Source organism: Neoarius graeffei, chromosome 2 (assembly GCF_027579695.1).
Source record: "Neoarius graeffei isolate fNeoGra1 chromosome 2, fNeoGra1.pri, whole genome shotgun sequence".
NCBI lineage: Eukaryota > Metazoa > Chordata > Actinopteri > Siluriformes > Ariidae > Neoarius > Neoarius graeffei.
This window is the reverse complement of record NC_083570.1, coordinates 66,986,324-67,006,970: the sequence shown is the minus strand read 5'-3', so window position 1 is coordinate 67,006,970 and position 20,647 is coordinate 66,986,324. Positions and strand designations below refer to the sequence as shown.

The window sequence follows — 20,647 nt, the reverse complement described above, 5'->3', positions numbered from 1 at the left end:
GGACATATGATATCAGTATTACTACAACATGGAGGTAAGTTACGACCAGTTGCATATTATTCTGCTAAACTCGACCCTGTCACAGTGGGATTACTACTGCGTCTCAGAGCCATTGCCGTAGCTGAAAAGGCCGTGGTAACCTCAGGAGACATAGTGGGATATTCAGAGCAAACATTATTGGTTCCACATGCTGTTTCTGCTCTTCTCCTAGAACAACAAATATCTCCTCTGTCAGCTGCTCGCTGGCTCAGATACAATGCTGTTACTCAAGATGCTGAACAACACAGTGAAATGCTGTTCTATCTTAAACCCTGCAACACTGTTACCCGCGGAGGACAACGATGAGCCTCACTGTTGCATATCCACCATTTCCCAGATTTGTTTACCTCGCTCTGATCTCAGTGAAGTTCCTTTGCAAAACCCAGACTTGGTGCTTTTTTTTTTTTTTTTTTTTGGGCGGCTTCACCTCAAAAAATCCAGACAAGGGTAAGAACTTTGTTGGCTTTGCAGTGGTCTCTGCCCATGAAACACTTATTTCAGGGTCTCTTCCAGGTCACTTTTCAGCATTGGCCGCTGAACTAGTGGCACTCACAGAGGCTTGTAAATTCACGGAAGGTAAGACAGCGACTACATACACAGACAGTAGGTATGCTTTAGGATTAGCACAAGATTTTAGTACATTGTGGGTTTCTAACATCTACAGGTAAACCTATAGCAAATCACACTCATCAAAGAACTGTTGGATGTCATTTTGCTTCCTAAGCAGGTTGCTATTTGTAAGTATGATGCCCATACTAATTTTACTGATCCTGTCTCTGCAGGTAACACTGCTGGTGATGCAGCTGCCAAAGCAGCTGCTTCCAAGGGTTCTCCATTTGTGCTTGCATTAACCCTAACTGTGTCTCAGAATTCTCTTTCCAGGTTTGCTACACTGGGGCAGGTTCAGTCACCAGCCACATCACAAGAGATAGCACACTGGAAAAAAGCCAGTTGTGTCAAATGTAATGGGGTGTGGTATGGTCCTTATACCGGGCCAGGTCATATGGGAATGCCCTGCCTCCCTGGTTATTTCCCCATGTTTAAGTTGATACATGGGCAGAACTATGTATCAAAAGGGGGAATGATGAGCTATATGTCTAAATATTGATTCACAAAGGGGTTTTCAATTTTCTCCCAAAAATTTTGTGAAAAATGTCCCATTTGCATAATACACAATAAAGAGAAAAGTGAGAGTATGCCTATAGCTGCGCGCTCAACACCAGACATGCCATTTGATCATTTGCAGATGGATTTCACTGAGCTCTTGCCCGCTGAGGGAAAGAAGTATTGCCTAGTGATTACTGACATGTTCTCTAAGCGGGTAGAGGCATTTCCAACCTCCAAACAAGATGCAGGTACAGTAGCAAAGGCCCTCCTGACTGAAATTATTTCATGTTGGGGTTCCAAAGAAAATCAGCAGTGATAATGGTACCTTGTTTGTTAATCAGGCACTGAAACAAGCAAGTGAGGTGATGGGTCAAAACCCAACACACCACAGTGTCCATCACCCTGTGAGTGCTGGTGCAGTAGAGAGAGAAAATAGCACATTGAAGAACAAATTGGCTAAATGGTGCGAAGATATGGGCCTAAATTGTGTAAAGGCCCTCCCTATTGTGTTGTTCCATATGAGAAAGCATGTAAGAGCAAAGAACAATCTCAGCCCCTTTGAAATTCTGTTTGGGAGGCCACCCAATGCTGTCGTGGGCTCAGGGCCTAAACCACAAGCCCTCACTGTGTTGTGTGAAGATGAAATGTGTTATTGTATGGATCTCTTCTCTGCTCGCTCTATCACTCTCAGGCAGGTGAAGGACACACTTCCAGTCCCACTGTCCAGACCTCTACATGATTTGAAGCCTGGCAATTGGATTGTTGTCAAGGACCTGAGAAGGAAGAGCTGGAGATGGCCACAGTGGTTGGGACTGTATCAGGTGCTGCTGACGACGCAAACAGCTGTTAAGATAGGGGAGAGAGCCATATGGATACGCGCCCCACACTGTAAGCATGCACCACTGTCTGGAGGAACAGAGGAGGATGAAAAGGAACCATCGAAGATGAAGGAGAAAGAGAGCAGTGAGTAGGTGAGGCTAGTGGGGTGTCTCAGAATTTTGGTGAGTTGGGAAGAGTGCAAAAGGGCGTGCCTGCACTCAGAGCACCAAAATATGTCAAGAATAGTGAAGTGTTGCCCCCTAACAGCATCTATCAGTGTTTCTCCATCTCATGCCACGATATCAACCACCCGTCACCTGGATTTGTAAGTTGCTGGGGCATACGCCTACCTGTAGAAATTGTTTTCCTGAAGGTGAAGCACAACCATTACTAGCTAATACAGCTGACACAACACAGTCAAGGACCCAGAGAGTTGAGAATAAACCCAGTGGTAATTACAATTCTGTTTCTCATTGTAGTAAACAGGGCGACAGCTGTGACTGAGTCGTTGACTAAGTGCCACGGGAACACGGCGTGTGCACTGGCTATAGAGACTGCAAAGAACCTATCAATTAGTGACTTGTGCTGGATATGCCATTCATTGCATTCAAACTGGGCCAACATGCCACTGGACAGTGAGATGGCTAGAAAGCTCAATAAGGACAAAACCAAGTGCTGGGTGGGTGAGGGTATGCAATTAGTTCTCTCCATAGGACAACAATTCCACAATACAGAAGTTTCTAGGATAGCAGCAAATGGCCTGATCTCCAGTTGTTCTAGACCCCCTGAACCAGTGCAGCACATGGTTTCATATCTACAGTGGTGCTTGAAAGTTTGTGAACCCTTTAGAATTTTCTATATTTCTGCATAAATATGACCCAAAACATCAGATTTTCACACAAGTCTGAAAAGTAGATAAAGAGAACCCAGTTAAACAAATGAGACAAAAATATTATACTTGGTAATTTATTTATTGAGGAAAATGATCCAATATTACATATCTGTGAGTGGCAAAAGTATGCGAACCTCTAGGATTAGCAGTTAATTTGAAGGTGAAATTAGAGTCAGGTGTTTTCAATCAATGGAATGACAATCAGGTGTGAGTGGGCACCCTGTTTTATTTAGAGAACAGGGATCTATCAAAGTTTGATCTTCACAACACGTTTGTGGAAGTGTATCATGGCACGAACAAAGGAGATTTCTGAGGACCTCAGAAAAAGCGGTGTTGATGCTTATCAGGCTGGAAAAGGTTACAAAACCACCTCTAAAGAGTTTGGACTCCACCAATCCACAGTCAGACAGAGTGTGTACAAATGGAGGAAATTCAAGACCATTGTTACCCTCCCCAGGAGTGGTCGACCAACAAAGATCACTCCAAGAGCAAGGCGTGTAATAGTCGACAAGGTCACAAAGGACCCCAGGGTAACTTCTAAGCAACTGAAAGCCTCTTTCACATTGGCTAATGTTAATGTTCATGAGTCTACCATCAAGAGAACACTGAACAACAATGGTATGCATGGCAGGGTTGCAAGGAGAAAGCCACTGCTCTCCAAAAAACTTGCTGCTCGTTTGCAGTTTGCTAAAGATCACATGGACAAGCCAGAAGGCTATTGGAAAAATGTTTTGTGGACAGATGAGACCAAAATACAACTTTTTGGTTTAAATGAGAAGCATTATGTTTGGAAAAAGGAAAACACTGCATTCCAGCATAAGAACCTTGTCCCATCTGTGAAACGTGGTGGTGGTGGTGGTAGTAGTATCGTGTTTTGGGCCTGTTTTGCTGCATCTGGGCCAGGACAGCTTGCCATCATTGATGGAGCAATGAATTCTGAATTATACCAGGGAATTCTAAAGGAAAATATCAGGACATCTGTCCATGAACTGAATTTCAAGAGAAGGTGGGTCATGCAGCAAGACAACAACCCTAAGCACACAAGTCGTTCTCCCAGAGACCGGTTAAAGAAGAATAAAGGTAATGTTTTGGAATGGCCAAGTCAGAGTCCTGACCTTAATCCAATCGAAATGTTGTGGAAGGACCTGAAGCGAGCAGTTCGTGTGAGGAAACCCAACAACATCCCAGAGTTGAAGCTGTTCTGCATGGAGGAATGGGCTAAAATTCCTCCAACCCAGTGTGCAGGACTGATCAGCAGTTACCAGAAACGTTTAGTTGCAGTTATTGCTGCACAAGGGGGTCACACCAGATACTGAAAGCAAAGGTTCACATACTTTTTGCCACTCACAGATGTATGTAATATTGGATCATTTTCCTCAATAAATAAATGACCAAGTATCATATTTTTGTCTCATTTGTTTAACTGGTTTCTCTTTATCTACTTTTAGGACTTGTGTGAAAATCTGATGTTTTAGGTCATATTTATGCAGAAATATAGAAAATTCTAAAGGGTTCACAAACTTTCAAGCACCACTGTAGTTCCACGTGCCCACGGAGACATGTGTATGTTCTGATGGTTCAACATCTCTTAGGATGTCTGAATGTAAAACTTGTATACAGTGCTCACAGAATGAAACAAGATGCCGCATTGGCTTTGTTGATTCCATCATCAGTAAGAAAAAGACAAAACTGAGTATGGCTTCTTGCCTGTGGGTCTGTGGTTCACACGCATATTCAAGAATTCCAACAGACTGGAACTGGAATGGGTGCTGTTACCCATCCATGGTGTTTCCTGGTCTAATGATTGCTCAAGATAATGCATTTCAGAAGAAAGCTCACCACATCATGAAAAGATCAACTCCCATTAGATATTATGGGTATGTCCTCGCTGACCCTTGGACATCGCTGGGAGCAAATGTGGGGTGGTCTCTGTTCCTGGGTGGAGGAACAACAGCAGCCTTAAACAAGATCAATGGGCTGGCATGGCAGCTGTTAAGGCTAGCCAGCGAGACAGAGTCAGCCCTCACCCTTATAAATACAGAATTGGATACCTTTAGAAAGGTCGTGATTCAGAACAAACTTGCACTGGACACTTTATTGGCAGAGAAAGATGGAGTGTGTAAGATATTAAACACCTCTTGTTCTTTCTATATACCAGACAACTACCAAAACCTCACCTCGATCATTGCTTATATATGAGAAGCATTGATGGCCCCACTGCCCGTCAATGATTGATTCCTGGTTCTCCTGGCTTCTCCAATGGGGTAATGGATGGATACATTGGTTAATAACCATACTCATGCTGGTTGTGTGTTGCTCCTGATTTGCGTGGTTGGACCATGTGTCCTACAGTGCTTGAAAGGTATGATGACAAAGATGGTGCATGCCGTCATGGAAAGTTACCAGATGGTGAGGATTGATCCAGAGGAATTTTTGGACTGGCCTCAGAGCTGATATGAGAATTATAATCCCCTTGAGATTGGTAAAGCATTTTCTGAGGGTTGGGGAATTCCATTTCAGTACAATATTCCACACTACTGTACAAATGGAAACCAACGAAGGAATGGAAAATGTCTGGAACTGAAATTATAAGATGGATATTATATGTCGACTGTGTTCTATTTTGCAAAGCAGTGCAGGATGCAGAAGATATACTTAACATCCTAAATGATACATGTAAAAGATTCAGATTGACTATCTCCTTCAAGAAGACCAAGACACAAGTGTTCAATAACAAAGAACTGGCGAAGCAGGAGACTCTGTTTAGCATTGAATCACAAGAAATAGAGAATATACAATCCTTCACGTATCTTGGACAAGTCATAACTAATGATGTTAATGAATGCTTTACACAACATAGAATTGAGAGAGCTGTAGCGAAGTTTCATGAGTTTAAAACTGTACTATGTGACACAAACGTCAATCTATGTACAAGACGCAAGATCTTAGAGCAGGGGTGGGCAAACTTTCTGGCTCAGGGGCCACATTGACTTTTGAAATTTGCCAGGCGGGCCGGGCCAACACCAAATTCATACATATCGAACATAAACCGGAAAAGCTTTAGTGTTATTGTAAGGCCTTCACTGACAGAGACCCAAATGCAGATCAGATTGACATTTATTTTAGTTCTCAGTCAACAAAGGCAGAGCAGAAAAATGCTTGCAGTTCAATAGATTGGCACATAAAAAAATATATACACATAAAAACAAACACCAGCACTACAGCAGCCACCCACGACAACCAAAATTACTAAGAGTTATACTTTTTATATTATGTCTGTAAACATGTGACTACCATCTTATTACAGCTCCAACATAGTTTTAAAAAGAGAAAGTGTTAATACTCACATTCACTCAGCAACCGCTGAGCTGTATTCGTCCGTGCTTGCACTGACTCGTTGTTAGCATAATTAGCATGCTTGGAGGAAAAGTGCCGTTTGATGTTATATTCCTTTAAAACTGCAATGGTTTCTTTGCAAATAAGGCATACAGCCTTTGATCGGACTTCAGTAAAAAAATATTTAGTTGTCCATTCTTTATTGAACACCCTGCACTCACTGTCCACTTTTCTTTTTTTAGGACCACTCATTGTAAAGTTTTATCCTGTGTTCTCAAGATCATCAGTGGCACGGGCGCCAGAATGATTTCCATGGCACGCGCTGCACCACTCTGCAAATGTAATCTTGCGTGAATACGACTGACTGGAAAGACGGATCTCTAGAACACCTGTCTACGTGATAACACTGATGCTTATAGTTTATAGATCTGCTCAATCGTGTTTATATGATTGTCTTCCGCGGGCCGGATTAAAAACGCCAACGGGCCGGATGTGGCCCGCGGGCCGTAGTTTGCCCACCTCTGTCTCAGAGGCTTGCATAAGATCCCAGCTAACATATGGAACAGCTGCTTCACTTCCAAATGAACAATAGCTTAAGAAGCTGGAGGCATGTTGAAGTCAATGTCTACGTAGTATAGTAAAAGATGGATGGAAGTGAAGGCACATTACAGGAAGTAACAATGAAGATGAAGAGACAGATTAGGCTTTCATTTACATGAATGAGCAGATCAAGAACATTCTCAAAACAACACCTCTACATGATGTTATAGTCAATACCTCAAGTACATTGGCTACGTGTGTCATGTAAAAAACACAGCACTGACTAAAATATTACTGTTTGCAAAACCGGAAAGAAAGTACTACCGTAACTCCTGGGTGAAGATATCCGAACTCCTTGGAGTTTCCAGTGATCAGGCGAAAAGAATGACCCAGTTATGAAATGGGTTCACCAACTTAATAAGGAAACATTTCAAGTTGCCTCTGTAAACTCAACGTCTGTTTTGTGGAGGAATCTATAGGTAGGTTTCTCAACTGTGAATAAGTATAAACTCTAGATAAAATGAGAAACTGTTTATTCTTGCTTATGCTTGTTGCTGGTTGAAACAATAGTATGACAGCCATGTTTGATTTGTATAATGTAATCTGCATATTTTTCTAACTGTTAATCTGCCATTTGTGTAGAGATGTCTGTCTCGCAAAAACAGCAGTATAATCATTTCAATTTCCCTGTTAATGAAGTGCCTGTTTGAAAGCCTGTATAGGAGAGTCAGGGACAGAGAAAAATGTATTAGGAAAAGACTTCTACTTTATTATAATTATCAAAGAATTGATAAAAGGGGAAATGTGTAGAGGAAATTTGCAAAGTAGTGATTTTTAGAGAAGTAAGCTTTAGAAAAACACTGTCTAAAGGCAAGGAATGTTGTTACAAGTATGTGTGCGTAGAGAGAGAGTTGTTGTTGTTGTTGTTGTTATTATTATTAATGGCACACACTCAGAGAAGCAACTCCAAGACAACCGCAGCGCCAAAATGCTCTGACCACTATCCTTGAAGGGGAAAAAGGAAAACGCCTGGCATGGCAAAGCTGTATTAAAGTGTGTCCGTGGAAACAGGAAGTGCTTCTTCTCTGGGTGAAATGTGCTGGTATTCACTGTTTGGAAGCCTGCTTTTGCGAAAGTACAATAAAGTCAGAGTTCTGTCTGCTTTCTTCTAATGAGTCTCAAGGTGTTGATTTATTACTTTTCCTCCACACTATAATGGATTTAATGGTGCTCCCTGGAATATTCAAATTTTGGGATATTTTTTTATAACCCAACCCTGATCCATACTTCTCCACAACTTTGTCTCCGACATATTTGGAGTGCTCCTTGGTTCTCATGTTGCTTGCTTAGTAGTGTTGCAGAGTCAGGGTCCTTCCAGAACAGGTTGATTTATACAGACATCATGTGACCGATCATGTGACACTTTGATTGCACACAGGTGGCTCTTAATTAACTAATTATGTGACTTATGAAGTGAATTGGTTGGACCAGCTCTTATTTAGGGGTTTCATATGAAAAGGGGTGAATACCTATGCACACTCCAGATTTCTGTTTTTTCATCTTAATTATTGTTTGTCACAATAAAACAACAGTTTGCACCTTTAACGTGGTAGGCATGTTGTGTAAATCAAATGTGCTAACCCCCCAAAAATCCATTTTAATTCCAGCTTGTAATGTCAATTTTCAGTAAAAAGTAACTTAAGTTGATTCTATTAAAAGTAGTAATAAATTAATTTATGAATGATCATAATTAAACAAGTAAATACAATAAAGAAATTGATTATACTGAAAGGTTTTCTGCTAAATCACTGCCTTATTTTAAATGTATATTGTTCTTTCTTCTGCACCTGCATTTTTTTATCATATGTTGTAATGAGTTAGCCAAGATCATTTTGTATCCAGTAATGTCTACTCTGAATCAAGTGTGGTGGAAAAATAATGAGGCCTGAATCCGAAGGAGAATCAGAATAAAGGAAATTTATTATAAGTATTCTGTATGCATACAGAAGACTGGTTCGCTCAGCTTGAAGGCATTTAGTGAGTGAGCGCTTCCTCTTCCTACTACCCCCTTGTGTGTGTGTGTGTGTTTGCACCACAGAGCAGGCAGGCAGAATCCTCCCCATGTTCTGGAAGGACAAACTGTTTTAGCAGAGAGGAGAACGAAGGCATTTTTGTCATGTATTTCAACTAAGAAACACTTCAGAACGCTTAGCAGTTGTCTTTTCAGTTATTTATTATAATAGATCATATAAAACAGATATATAAAATAGAAAAGGAAAGAGGAAGAAGAGAGAAGACGAAGACACCAATGATGCCGAGAGTACGCACACTCTGAGTTGTGTTTTAGTGGCTGTTATCTACTCTACTCTAAAGGCATTCGCTTACTGCTTGTGTCTTCACGTGATTGGCTCAAGATTTTCTATGAAGCTTTGTTAAAGCGTGCACCTGGCGTGCTCTGGGATGTGCAGGCATATGCATGGTTAAGGAGAACTCAGACACCCTGCTTATCACCGGCCAAGGCCACAGAAAGGCGATTACAGCATGTGGAAAAAACAACTTCTCAGTACACTAGTCCACTTGAGCTCAACACACAAACACAGAGAATAGGAATGTTCATCCACTAAATTTCCCTCACGTTTCCCCCCTTTTTATCCTACAGGATAATAATTGCTAATGAAAGAAATGTACACAATTTCAGTGGCAAGAGTTCCCAGAGAGATTTGACTTAACACGTCATTGAGTGTACAGGGATAATGCTAAGGCTGTTTTTGTAAGACATAGATGTCTTATGTTAATGCTAGCAAGCTATATACATAGATCAGGAAACAATAGAACAGGAAACAACTACAAATGAAAGTGTTTTAAGTTAGGGCTAATTTCATGTCAACTGTGCTGATGTCATCGAACGGTGGGTTATAGTCTTCGTGTGGGTTTGGAGGCAAGTCGTCTGGGTCTATTTTCACCATCTGGTAACCAATATTTGTCAGCTGCCTCTGAAATACAGACATACAACATTGACAGAAAACAGGGAGCAAACATAGCATCACAATCACTAAACCCAGGACCGGTATGGTGGATGGAATCAGAGTCTTCCTTCCACTGAACCAACACCATCAGCTGTCTTCAACTCCTCCATGTTCATCTGCTTGTAATTGTTCAGCAACCTTGCGCATCTTGTTCAGTGCCTCAGTGATGTTTCCAAGTTAACCCTTGTCCTTCTTGACATTTGTTGGTGCTCAGAGGGCGGGCACGCCCTATCAGCCCTTGTCCCACCTCACCGGGACTTGGAGGAAACTCGAAACCCTAAGACTTACCTATCGGCTAGACACTGAAATACTCTTTCCTACTGAGGGTGTGTGCGTGATTGATGTGATACTTGCACTGTTCCATGCAGTGATGCCTTTCTTCCTCATGAGCTTTAGTCAGCGTCTGGGTCACTTAAGCCTTCCTCTTCCTCCTGCTCAGTCGGTTCAGGAACCCTCCTGTAGTGGCTAGCGTGGATCCACGTCACTCTGCCTGTGACCTTCACTGCCGTTGGGGTTGTGAGCAGGACCTGGAATGGGCTATTCCACCATGGCTTGTTCCACTTGGTTCTTCGGAAGTCCTTCACCACTATCCAATCCTCTGGTTGTAGATCGTGCAGAGGTCCCTTAGCGGGCTTGGGAAGTGCTTCTTTTACCTGTTTGTGGATAGATTTCAAAGCAGAGGACAGCGTTGCACAATAATTCAACATTGCATCATCACACAGTCTGGTGTCCAGCAGTGTTCCTTGGGCTGGCCCTATCCCCGTGTTGGGTACTCGTCCAAACAGAATTTCAAATGGGCTTAACCCATGTTTAGGCCTAGTTTGCATCCTCATTTGTGTGAGCACTACAGGGAGGACCTTTTTCCATCCTAGCCCTGTTTCTGCACAAGTTTTGCTTAGTTTATTTTTAAGGGACTCATTTTCCCTCTCTACTGCTCCCACGCTGGCAGGATGGTAGGCACAATGTTGTTTCAGGTCTATCCCTAGGAATGCTCCTATTTTCTTTAGGGCTGCATTAACAGAGAGCATTCCATTGTCACTTGAGATTTTGCTAGGTATACCCCACCTAGGAATTATGTCTCTCAGGAGTGCTTTGACTATTGCCTCTGAGTCTTGTTTAGCTGTGGGGAATACTTCAACCCATTTTGAAAACATGTCAACTATTACCAGGCAGTACCTTTTCCCTCACTAGGTGTCAGTTCAATGAAGTCCATTTGGAGATGATCAAACAGTTTGTCTGGTATTGGGTGTGCTGCTTGAGTTAGTTTGATACCTTGACCTGCATTATGTTGTGTGCATATCAAGCATTGCTTGCAAAATTTTGCAGCATAATTTGAAAACCCCTTTGTGAACCATCTCTGTTACTTCTGCTACCATCCCCCCTTTTGACACATGGGTGAGCCCATGGGCCAATTTTGCATAGAAAGGGAACATATATTTTGGTAGACAGGGACGGCCCGAGGAACAAACCTAGACCAAGTTTGCAAAGATACAGCCGGCCTGTTTCCAGACTCGACTCTCATCCTGGGTGGCAGTGCTCTGAAGGTCCGCTAGCTGTAAACAGGAGGTAGAAACCTGAGGAAAAGCAAGGTTAGAGGGTGAACTGGAAGCTGAGGCTGCACGCTTAGCTGCAGCGTCCGCCCTGGCATTCCATTGAGACACAAGATCAGTATTGTTAGTATGGGCAGCACACTTGCGCGTACAGCAATGGCTCTAGGGAGTAGAATAGCATCCAACAACTCAGAGACCAGTTTATGATGTGCAATGGGAGATCCTGTGCTAGTGAGAGAATTTCTGTGTTTCCAAATGGTGCCAAAATCGTGCACAACGCCAAATGCGTACCTGCTGTCCATTAAAAATATTGACAGATCACCCTGCAGCCAATTTGCATGCCTCAATAAGGGCACAGAACTCTGCGGCCTGCCCCGACAGGTTTGAGGACAGACATGACACCTTGAGGACCTTGTGATCTGAGACTACGGCAAAACCTACTTTCTTCTTTCCCGTCTCTAGGTCTCTGGAGGCTGAACCAGCCACATAGAGGACCATGTCTGGATTTTCCAAAGGGTCGCTCTTTAAGTCAGCCCTGGGGGAACAAAAATAGTGAGAGCAACACAGTCATGTGGCTCTCCATTGTCCTCTGTAGGGAGAAAAGAGGCAGGATTCAGAACAGTACAACGTTTCACAGTGATGTTAGGCATATCAAGTATGACAGTGTTTTATACTTTAACCATCTCTGTGCTGACAAATGTGACGTCTTTTTCTCCAACAGAAGCAGGGAGACAGCATGTGGGACCAAAAGGGTGAGGTTAGAATACCCCACAATATTTCTGGAGGCAGTTACCGCCTTTTCAGCTGCAGCAACTGCACGCAGGCAAACAGGAAGTCCAGCCGCCACTGGATCCAGCCTGCTGGAGAAGTAAGCTACAGGTCTCAATCTATCCCCGTGTTTCTGCAAAAGAACAGAGGTCATAAAACCCTTCTTTTCATCTACAGTTTGAACAAATGGTTTATTGGGGTCAGGCAGTCCCAGAGTGGGTGTGGTCTGCAGAGCGCTCTTTAGGTACATCAGGTGCGCACGGAACAAACGCAGCATTGACTGCTTGCAGATCTTGGACAAACCTCCACTCATCGGGCTGGGACGGTTTTCTTGCCTTCTTAATTGGGAAAATAGGAGTGCGCACTGGAGAGTCCTGGCAAGGGACAATTACATCTGCCTTCAGCAATGAATCAAAGACCGGTCTTATACCTGCGATTGCTTCTGGTTTGAGTGGGTACTGGGTCTGTTTAGGCCTGAAATCTGATTTGGGGGTGATCACCACTGGTTCAGCATTCTTTATTAGGCCTACATCATGTTTACCCTTTGCCCAAACAGAACTCCCGCCAATGTGGGGTGCACCTCTGCTGAAGTTATACCTGTGGAAACAGAGACAAACAGGCCACTATGGCCGGGGTCCCCAGGATCCCGGTCATCAGTGGCTAATATTACGCTGCGCTTAACATGCACACACATAGCATGACTTAGTTTGTAGACCCTAAGCTTTTGGCAAAACAACACACTAGGGTCCTCTGTTTGGGACCATTCATTGCCATTGACTGCGCACTTCTTGACCCATTTCCCCACGTCTTTCCAATGAGCGGCTCGTGGCTTTGCTAACGAGACATGGGGTGTAGAATTAACGATGTCAGAGAAATCATGCTGGCAGCAGCCGACCTCAGAGTCCTCTGACACGAGGCTGCGTATAACATGTTTGAGAACACTGCGATGAATATTGATGCAGTTGTTCGGACAACAAGTAAAATGGACCTGCACAGCGCAATAATGTTTAGACCAATACATAATTTTGAGGGTCAATCTTTCACGTACATGGGGGTCTGCAAACCAAGTCTTTTCAAAATCTACATCTTGCCCTTGGTGAACATGTGCTGTACAATGCAAATCTTCCTCTTTCATATAATCTGTGTCAACTGATGAGGTGTTCAAGTGTGCGAGCTGTACAAGGTGTTTAGGAGTTTGTGTGAGTTGATCTGAGCAGAGCCGCCAGACATACACATACAGGGGGCTTCCAAACCCATACTGCACACCGCACATTTCACTTACTTCAATAGTTAGTCCATTTGGAGTGGACGTGAGACTTACTCCTAATTTGCACATTAAATCGCGTGCTAACAAATTTACTGGACATGTATGTGAGATGAGGAATGAGTGGGACGTAACTATTCCTCCCTCGCTTTTACACAGGAGGTTGACTGAGAAAGTTTCGGTTACAGGTCGTCCTGAGATGCCCATTGTCTGAATTTAATTTGAGCTGAGCGGTGGGTCTACTGGAAGTACCCCATGTTGTATGACTGAGTGTCCTGCACCAGAAGCTACTAAAAAAAAAAAATCAGCACATGCCCACATACAGTGAGGGGCATACAAGGGAGTTTAGAGAAGGGAATAGTTGTGTATTTTAACAAACTTAATGCAACTTCAGGTGTATCTATCTGGACTGGTGTATCGGGCATTTTTGTGTAGTCTTGCTGTTGCATGCAGGTGCTGCTACTAATGTGTTTAATGTTATGCAAATGTTCCTGTCTATGTGTATCATCAGGTATGCATATGTTACCTCCCCTGTTCTCTGTGTAGGGCCCGTTCCCGGAGTTGGCCCATCAGTCTGCTTTGCTGTACTCCTCACGGGGCTTCTGCCTGCTACTGTGGAGACAATTTTAAGCAATGTGTCCCTTCTGATTGCAGTTATAGCAGGTTGCGCCTTTTATCCAGGACGGGTCACCCCAGGTCATCCTACCTCGGCCCCTTCCTCGACCTCTTCCTCTAGGTCCAGGCTGAACAGTCTGGAGAAGTGTGAGAGTGGCGGCGTGTAGATCTTGGTCTCTTTGTGCTGACTTTGTCTTCTCCTTCTCTTTCAGCAACTTTTCTGCATGCACAGCGTACTGCTCGATCTTGGTGAGGCTCAGGAGTGCCCTCCACTGCAGCCAGGGTCATGGGCCTGGTCAGGCCACTGTGTTTCTTGTGCACGGCGGTGAGATGGGCGAGAAACACTGACACCAATTCACCATCTTCTTGCTTACACATACTGATCTTAGTAATGTCTATGTTCAAGGGAAAAGCACTGTCCAGACGAGCACAGAGAGCAGTAATGGTATCTCTATACTCACTATTGCCAGCCGCTGGTTGGCTTCTGGCCACTTTCTGGAAATCTTGTTCCAATCTATACCCATCTTGGTCATGAGTAGGCGGCGAAGTTCATGGGTGGTCAGTCAGAATTCTCTGCAAAACATCAACAGTTCATTACCAAATCTCTTTCCTCCTACCTCTCTCACGTTGGGAAGAGAAGCCATGCTTTCCTTCATGTCAGCTGTCGTCCAGGGTCTGTGGACTAGAAGCACACCGTCAGCTCCAGCCACTTCCACCATTGGAAGATGAAGGACTTCAGACTTTAGGTTACGGCCTTGTGGACCCACTGGTGAGCATGTGGTCAGGTCCAGAAGGGTGTGTCTTTCGTCGCCATATGCAAGACCGGATCTCATGTGTGACGGAGAAGCGCTGATGCTGGAGGTGGCTGGTAGGCTGGGAGAGATTCCAGAGGCTCTTTTTTTTTTTTTTTTTACTTTGTCTCGACTTCTCCCCCTTTCTGTGGGTGAAGCGCTTGTGGGAGTGATGTTCCACCTTGCTGAGGAGGCAGTGTGTCGGGGTGGTGGGGCAGACTCCAGGTCAGGGTCCATCTGAAATTTCAAACACTGAGAAGAGGGTGAGAGCCCTGCCTGTTGTTTCTCTCTTAGGTGTTTCTTCTTTCCATGCAGAAAACGCCCTCCAGTCCCCTAAGAACTTAACATTATCTGCAGACTCTTCTTTTTCCTTCCGTTTTAACTTTTCTTCTAACTGTTCTATCTGCCTGGGACTAAAACTGCCCTTCTCGGGGAATCCTAAGTCCTTTACCCATATGTCAAACTGTGCCAAATAATCCTCGTCGTACGAGGTTTTCATAAACTGGATGTTTAGGCTGTCATAGGGACATCCAATTCTTATTATAGCACATGTAGCCTCACACTTACTTGCTTTTTTCTTTTCTTTCCCTAACTTACCGTTTCTGTTCCTCATTGTACACTGTTATAGCAACAGGTTATGACAACAATGGCTGAGGTTTTTTTTATTAGGCTCACAAGAAGAACAGGTTGGACTATGTCCAAAAATGTGACACAATAATCCTTTAGGTATGTTCTTATTAGTAAACAATTTATCTGAAATTTACCTTCAGTAGGTATCATTTAGCACAATAACCTCAAAAACAACTCACGCATGTGTACAAGATCTATTTCTCTGTTTCAGAATTTGGAGGAGGACAGTACTCTGTTAATTCATCAATATTTTGCGTGCACACCGGTGTGTCTTGGCGACTTCGTGATCGAACCTCTCTATCTCGTTCCTACAACGGGCCAGTTGTTCACACAGAACAAAGGGAGCAAGATTCAATTCTTTCCCAGTTATGAATCGCTGAACGTGAGTCCGGCGAGACACACACCCGTACTTCCCTCTCTCAAGTAGGTGAGCCATTACCCAGTTGTCACTTAGGCGGATTTTCTCTTACACAACCCAATAAACTACTCGTGGTTTATTGTCTCAAAATTGTGTTTTATCCATTTCTGCAAACATGTTGATGGTACCACAGCTTAGCAGTCCTCCTGGGCTCAGACAAACTTCTGTCCGTCTCTTGCATATCAGTCTTCCTTGACTGGGACAATCTCTGTCCATCTCTTATATCAGTCTTTAAATACTGTTTCCACTAATTTCTTTACACAAGAATGCAAAGTTATCACTTACTGGTTCGGTGAGCCCTGACGGTCTGGTCTCTCGTCCGAGTTCTCAGCTCCGCACCGTAGCCTTGGGAGTGTTCCATCGTCCGAGGATCAGATGCGTAGGGCCCACCCAGGGACGCCAAATTGTAATGGAAACTTCTAATAAACACTTCAGAACGCTTAGCAGTTGTCTTTTCAGTTATTTATTATAATAGATTATATAAAACATATGTAAAATAAGAAATGAAAGAGGAAGAAGAGAGAAGACGAAGACACCACTTCAATGATGCCGAGAGTACGCGTACTCTGAGTTGTGTTTTAGTGGCTGTTATCTATTATACTCTAAAGGCATTTGCTTACTGCTCATGTCTTCACATGATTGGCTCAAGATTTTCTATGAAGCTTTGTTAAAGCGTGCACCTGGCGTGCTCTGGGATGTGCAGGCATATGCATGGTTAAGGAGAACTCAGACACCCTGCTTATCACTGGCCAAGGCCACAGAAAGGTGATTACAGCATGTGGAAAAAACAACTTCTCAGTACACTAGGCCACTTGAGCTCAACACACAGAAACACAGAGAATAGGAATGTTCATCCACTAAATTTCCCTCACACACACACTACTAGTTAACAGATTAAACAGTTAAACAAACATACTTGGATAAAATGAGGCTATGGTTTAACACAAATATTAGCATTAATGTTATGATTAATATTTTCCCAATACACAAGCAATTGTCCATGTATCACTCTGACTGTGTTGTGCTGGTCCTGCATGATAATGCATTACATTTTACCAAGTGACCCATTTCTTTCTACATTGTGTATTGTTCATTCTGAATCATGCGATTCATGTACTGGACTGTTTCACACACCAGTGCATTACATTTTATCAAGTGTTGCAAGTCATTCTGGATTGTGTCTTGTTCTTGTGTTGTGCTATGTTCCACACCTGCATCGTGTCTTTTTTTTTTTTTAAATCATATGTTGTGGTGGTCTGGCCAAAGCCATTTTCAATGATGTATTGTGCACTCAATCATTCTGCATTATGCACTACTCTTTTATCAAGTGTTGTGTTAGTCCTGCACCTGCAGCCTGTATCAGTCTTTGTTATGCTGATTTGGATCCAGTCATTTTGACTCATGTATTGTACACTCTGAATAGTGTGTTGTTCAAGATGCATCACTTCTTATCATTTGTTTTAACTCTTCCTGAATTGTACGTTCATGTACTGGAATCTTTGGCCCAGTTGATACAAAATATGAAAAGTGTGAGATATACTGCCCAATAGAAAATGTTGATGAGGTATGACGTGACATGTTAATCAATGAGATTATTCGCATACACGGTGTTATTTTGAAACTATATAAAATTAAAACTTTGTGATTTTTGAGTTGAATTACTCTTCAGACTGACTCAGCTTTTGTTATTGATTTAATAAAAGTCTAACTTTTCGACCTTGGAGTATTCTTGCTTGAGAGAGTTTCCACAACAGAGTAGGTATGTTAAGAAATAGGGGAACTACGGAAGTGTACTGCTGCCACACCAGAAAACAAGGGAAAAAAAATCAGTATCGCGTAATAACGTGAAGTTTATTGTTCTAACAATATTTTTCACGTTATTATGTGAAACTTTTCAAGTTATAACGTGATAACTTTAAACTCATTTGAATCTATGGTTTGAATGATGTGTGCGGAGAATAAACTGGGTAATATGGAAAGTAAACTGGGTAAAGTGGAGAACAAACTGGATAATGTGGGGAACAAACTGGGTACAGTAATATGTGAATAAACTGGGTAATGTGGAGAATAAACTGGGTAATATGACTCAGTTACATGATTTTAATCAAGTTCTATTTCATGTTTGGGTTGAACTGTGATAAAGTTAGAAGTATATTCACAGATTCAAATTTCCTGCAATAACTCTTAAGTGAAACGTTATTAAAACACAACAGACGCCTCTTTCCTACTGTACCAAAGTAGACAATGAACTTCAACCTGATTTTAATCAAAACAAGTCGTTCTTCGAGCTACACAAATAATCTTGGTCTCTGTGTGCAGCCAGCTGTGAGACGAATGCGCAGGGACTGTCTAAAAAGTACAAGACCGAAAAGAGAGACTCCAAAAATATTAAATAACTTCACCCTTATTCACTATAGTGTCACCAAAATCACTGCACATGTCAACAGTGTCCTGCTTGTTATACTACACAGTGGCGGTGGCTGGGGGGGCGACTGTCCCCCCTCCCTAAAATTATGCTGGGGGGGCCAAGTTACAATGGAAGTCCTTTGACTATTTACAAGGAAGAAAAGGAGAGAGTAGTGTGAATAAACAGCCCGCTGCGCGCCTTTGTTTTCCCTTATTAAATCCCGCTGCGTCCCTTCATCCCGGCGCCCTGGCAGCATCCCTTTGTACTGTAAGTTGGTAGCACCCATTTGCACCAAAACCGATGCAAATTAGCCTGGCCCTGATGTCACTGATTGCCTCCGCTTTCCGGGATTTTCCTTATTTGGCTTGCACTGAACTGCAAAACCCATCACTTTTAGTAGACAAGCTGATTTATGAATATTCTGTGTACTAATTAACCCGTTGCTGTGGCAACTGTCTAGACATGTCTGGTTTCCTTGGGTACTTGCGCCAAAGCGGGGGCCCTGTGACAGCAAGGCTATGACAGTGTTGCTACATTTGTATCTGACTGATAACTTGTGTTCTGTCCGGATGGCTAGATAGCGTTCACGAGGTGTACAAGCAGTTCTGGGCACCAAAAAACTTGATGCTGCTCTAGATCTACATGAATTTACTTGCTGCCCTGACCACTCACTGAAAATCAGTATGAAGAGGAAAGTCCTTCCCGCGCCATATGGCGCATTAGACGCCGCCGATCTCCGTTTCTGTAGCCCTAGGCCTCTCGTCTATTACATAGCTAGGGTTAGAGTGGGGGGCTAGTCTTCTGGTAACTGCGAGTTGGCCTAGTGGTTAGCGTGTCCGCCCCTTGATCAGGAGATTGCGAATTCTACTTGCAGTCGGGTCATACCAAAGACCACCATGAAAATGGTACCTACTGCCATCTGGCAAGGCACGCTTGCAATACAGATGCGAGTGGGGAGTCAAACTCTCGTGGAGTATGAAGAGGAGTTTCAGACAAATGTCCATTGCAAACTTTTTGGGCTCGACAAAGGCACCCAAGTTGCTTGATCTACAAATGCAGTCAGCATTTTCAAGATAAGCTAGCGTATGCTTTGTAACATTATTAGAAAGTTAAATTTATCCAATCTTGTTTTTAACGGCAATCAAACGGGCCTGTAATTTCATCATTATTATTACCGTATTTTTGGGATTATAAGGCGCACTTAAAATCCTTAAATTTTCTCAAAAATTGACAGTGCTCCTTATAATCCAGCGCACCTTATGTATGATTCTTTGTTGTGCTTACTGACCAATTTTATGTGGTACAATGCACTCAAAAATTTGTCGAAATGTGTAAGTACGACTTTGGTAAGCAATGAAGCCGCTCCGCTCAATGGATATTCGGAGCATTACGGTATGCTGTGTCATTACCTGATCGACCTCATAACAGGACCCCTGAGCAGTCTACAAGACTGCCTGACTGTAATGTCTAAACTAGAAATGCATTCATGTAAGGTAGCCCGGGCCCGGAGTACATGCTAGCAACAATAAACCAATCAGAGAACAGTATTTAGTATGCTTACCCCTGCCACTTTTTATACCTAATACGTACTGTGCTTCAACATTATATTACAGTACATTTGTGTGTACGTAAAAGGACCCCCAAAATGGTACCTGTTAAGAGGCATGCTTACGAAGTGTGTTTCAAGTGGGTTGGAAGAGGAATGAATCAATACGTGAGTGTATTTTTCTGTACCAGTATTTGTTGTTACAACTGAGTGGAATAAAGTTTGATTTACCGGACTGTGTTGTTTTGCTTAATGCGCCTTACAATCTGGTGCGCCTTATGTGTGAACATAGACACGTTAATTCACAGTGCGCCATATAATCTGGTGCGCCTTATCGCCCGAAAAATACGGTATTTAAAAAGTGTTCTGCATCTGAATTTGCACCACATAAAACTTGTAGTGTGCACGTGCTCTTATTCCGCCTCTCATCTCTAGGCAACAGTCACCTCACAAATCTCTGCCTCACAGGCAAACAGGCAGGCAGACCTGAAAACAAGCAAACGAAAATTCTGAACATATAATAGGCTAATCCTAACTAGCTCGTGTTCGTGGCGATTTTTTTAATTTACTGAAAGTGAAACAACAAGGATGGAGAAGTGGCTGACAGGTTCAGTTAGTATGCATCAGCACCACTCCTCCCATTAAGAAAAAAGAGTCAGTTTTGAGCAGAAGACAAGTAAGTGTAATCTGTTAAATCTAAAATTTGTTTTGTTCATTTCAGTTCATTCATGTTCCTCCTAATTTTGAACAATTTTGAACTATTGATATGAAATGTTCTGATTAACTGTTTGCTGAATTTTAAACCTCCATACTTTTGCCTTTAAAAACCATGGAGGATATGGAATGGATAGGCCTTTAATGTATTTAGTTAACCATAATTTTTTCAGCAAGAAACAGAG

The 20,647-nt window shown here is 42.8% G+C and overlaps 1 long non-coding RNA gene across 1 annotated transcript; it reads left to right on the top strand.

The window, feature by feature from the left end:
* The first annotated feature begins 852 nt into the window (after nucleotides 1-852).
* On the top strand, nucleotides 853-7,905 carry LOC132881821 (uncharacterized). Its single transcript, XR_009654080.1, has 2 exons — nucleotides 853-2,117; nucleotides 6,436-7,905. It is a non-coding gene; the product is annotated as an uncharacterized LOC132881821 (long non-coding RNA).
* Nucleotides 7,906-20,647: the final 12,742 nt, after the last annotated feature.